The sequence below is a fragment of the Nicotiana tabacum genome, chromosome 22 (genome assembly GCF_000715075.1).
Source record: "Nicotiana tabacum cultivar K326 chromosome 22, ASM71507v2, whole genome shotgun sequence".
In the NCBI taxonomy this organism is placed as follows: Eukaryota; Viridiplantae; Streptophyta; class Magnoliopsida; order Solanales; family Solanaceae; genus Nicotiana; species Nicotiana tabacum.
Window position 1 is genome coordinate 137,244,961 of NC_134101.1, and position 3,921 is coordinate 137,248,881.

Below are 3,921 nucleotides of genomic sequence, written 5' to 3' on the forward strand. Positions count from 1 at the left end.
AAAATGAGAGAGACTTGATAGTGAAAACCCTTCGGGCACTGCAAGTCGAATAAGATTAAGAATCAGATGGGGAATCACCAATTGAGGATCTTGAAAGATGATTGACGGTAAAGGATAGGCCCCATATGCACGTCATGGCCATTAGAGTCGGTATCTGCGTTTGATAGGTTTTTATTAATAGTTTCTTTTGTAAAAGAGTCATCGTTTCCTTTGTCTTTTATTTTGTTTCTGTTATCTTTCTCCTTTCATAAAAATTTCCCCAATAGAGTCTGTCCGGTCAGAACAAGTATGAAATGACTTCAAAATATGCCATCAGCTTTCCAAGATGAGATCTGACTAGTATATCCAAATGGTATAGTCAGCGAGGAACAAGCGCAAGGCCAGTGTCAAAAAAGATATCCCCAGCAAAGGGAATTGACAGAAGGATTGACAAGCGTCAAGAGGGATACCATTGCCTTAATCAAAAGTTATAAGCCTCAAGGCCAAGGCCCATGAACAAAGCAAGGAAAGCAGTGAGCATGATTTGGCGGAATCCATACTAGACTAAAAGGTCGGGGAAATGCCAGTTTCCGAACTATGCCACAAAAGAAGAGGGATGTCCCCAGCAGAAAGGGATTGTACCCAGCAAATAAGATCGTCCCCAACAAGTTGTGCAACGCAAAGCAAGGAAGGGAGAAAGGGAAAGCAATCCCAATAGGAGTATCACAGCCAACCACCATGTTTTAAACTAACAAATTTTGTTTGATTTGAAACAGGTAAAGGAAATGGCATTGATGCCAAAACTGCATGCCACAAGGGATATTATCAAACTGGGGCAGAAAATTTTCCTTCCATTTAGAAAATTTTCTGGAAGTCAGGTACCCCCAGCTGATAACATTTTACCCCCCAACAGGTAAGTAAAGAATTCCCCAACAGTGTTATCCCTAGCGGCTGCGAGTAGTCCAACACAAGGTTGGAAAGTCAGTATCCTCAAGCGGTTAGACTTCAAAGGAGTAAGCTAATAATAATAATAATAATAATAATAAATAAATAAATAAATAAAAGAATAATAATAATAAAAAATAAAAAATAAAAAAATAAATAAAAACAAATGGGGAAGATAGAAAGGGAAAATTCATCCCAACAAGTATTCAAGGTAAGACATCTTCAAGTCTTAAGGATATGTCGGGTTCATCCGCCCTCAAATAGGATCTGTCGGGTTCATCCGCCCTCAAATAGGATATGTTGGGTTCATCCGCCCTCAAATAGGATCTGTCGGGTTCATCCGCCCTCAAATAGGATATGTCGGGTTCATCCGCCCTCAAATAGGATCTGTCGGGTTCATCCGCCCTCAAATAGGATCTGTCGGGTTCATCCGCCCTCAAATAGGATCTGTCGGGTTCATCCGCCCTCAAATAGGATATGTTGGGTTCATCCGCCCTCAAATAGGATATGTTGGGTTCATCCGCCCTCAAATAGGATATGTTGGGTTCATCCGCCCTCAAATAGGATATGTCGGGTTCATCCGCCCTCAAATAGGATCTGTCGGGTTCATCCGCCCTCAAATAGGATATGTCGGGTTCATCCGCCCTCAAATAGGATCTGTCGGGTTCATCCGCCCTCAAATAGGATATGTCGGGTTCATCCGCCCTCAAATAGGATCTGTCGGGTTCATCCGCCCTCAAATAGGATCTGTCGGGTTCATCCGCCCTCAAATAGGATCTGTCGGGTTCATCCGCCCTCAAATAGGATATGTCGGGTTCATCCGCCCTCAAATAGGATCTGTCGGGTTCATCCGCCCTCAAATAGGATCTGTCGGGTTCATCCGCCCTCAAATAGGATCTGTCGGGTTCATCCGCCCTCAAATAGGATCTGTCGGGTTCATCCGCCCTCAAATAGGATATGTCGGGTTCATCCGCCCTCAAATAGGATCTGTCGGGTTCATCCGCCCTCAAATAGGATCTGTCGGGTTCATCCGCCCTCAAATAGGATATGTCGGGTTCATCCGCCCTCAAATAGGATATGTTGGGTTCATCCGCCCTCAAATAGGATATGTCGGGTTCATCCGCCCTCAAATAGGATATGTCGGGTTCATCCGCCCTCAAATAGGATATGTTGGGTTCATCCGCCCTCAAATAGGATCTGTCGGGTTCATCCGCCCTCAAATAGGATCTGTTGGGTTCATCCGCCCTCAAATAGGATCTGTTGGGTTCATCCGCCCTCAAATAGGATATGTCGGGTTCATCCGCCCTCAAATAGGATCTGTGGGGTTCATCCGCCCTCAAATAGGATCTGTCGGGTTCATCCGCCCTCAAAAAACCCAGTCGCACCACTACCCCCTCACGGCGTCACTGCCCCGACGACCACTGCTGTTCGTCGTCCCCATGTCCAGCGATGCCTCCGGCCATCAAACACTGCCCGTTGACCCCACAGTCGTCGACCAAACAGTCCGTCAGTGAGGTCGAGTTGAAGTCGAGTTCCAGTCCAAAGTCCAAAAGTTGAGTCGAGGTCCGGTTCGTCGAGTTTGTTCCGGGGTTTTCGTTGTTGTTCCTTGTTCAGTGAAGTCCCGCTTGAGTCCCGTCGGGGTCGTGTTTTGTCGTTCTGAGGTTGTCGAAGTTCAAAGGTTATTGTTCTTCATCCTTTGTTTAATTTCGTTCATTTCGTATATTATGGTTCAAGGCGAATGAGAGTATTGATGAATGTCAACAATGCAATTTTTGTTGTTGTGTTAAAAATGTTTATTCTATGTTTAGTTACTGCATGCCCAAAGTAAATGTGAGCATATGAACGAGTTTATTCTATTTTTCATTTTTACCATGGATGTTATTACCTGTTAGAATCGTTGTTTTTTTTTGTTTAACCTCGGATGATTTCCTTAGTAGAAAATCGTAGTTGCCTTAAGTTTGACCTCAAATAATAAAAACGAGACGAGCTTCGCCAAATAAAAAATGTACAGATTGCGTAGCCCTCCAAATGTATATATTAAATACTTAGATTCTGGGACGGACCGTTTAGTAAATTTCACGGCCCTACCCCAAAATAATAATGCACTAGTTGCTTTAGGCGCGCCTTTAATAATGTTATCTCCCTAAACTCGGGTGCACATTTATGTGACCCAAATCCAAATCTCAACGAAATCAAATGTGTCTCTAATCACGGGTACATTGATTGTGACGTGGTCTGAGACGCATTTCCACGACGTTGCAAATTCCTTCAAAAAATAAGAATGAGATGAGCCTCGCCGAATAAAAATACAAATTGTGGGGCCCTCAGTAAATACTTGTTTTAAATTACTTAGAATTCAGGAGGGCCGTTTAGCGAATTTCACGGCCTTCCCAAAATAATAACACGATAGTCTCTTTAGGCGCGTGTTTAATAATCTATTTTCTTAAACTTGGGTGTGCATTTCATGTGACCCAAATCCAAATCTCAAAACATCAAATAAAATGCGTTCCGGATTGTGGGTGCATTTCATGTGACGCAATCCAAAGACGTGTTTTAAGCGATGTTCACATTCTTGTAAAAACAATAATAATAAAGCGGTTAAAAGATAAAATTTGCACATAAGTTCATATTGTATTTAAAATCAGATAAATAAGCCAAATATAACAGTTGAGCGACCGTGCTAGAACCACGGAACTCGGGAATGCCTAACACCTTCTCCCGGGTTAACAGAATTCCTTATCCGGATTTCTGGTACGCAGACTATAATATGGAGTCATTCATTTCCTCGATTCGGGATTAAAATTGGTGACTTGGGACACCCTAAATCTCCCAAGTGGCGATTCTGAAATAAATAAACAAATCCCGTTTCGATTGTCCTTTAATTGGAAAAAACTCCCCTGCGCCCCCTCGGGTGCGGAAAAAGGAGGTGTGACAACCCCTAAATATTTTGAACGTAATGAGTAATTATATTTTTAGTTTTATGAAATCAGAATGAGA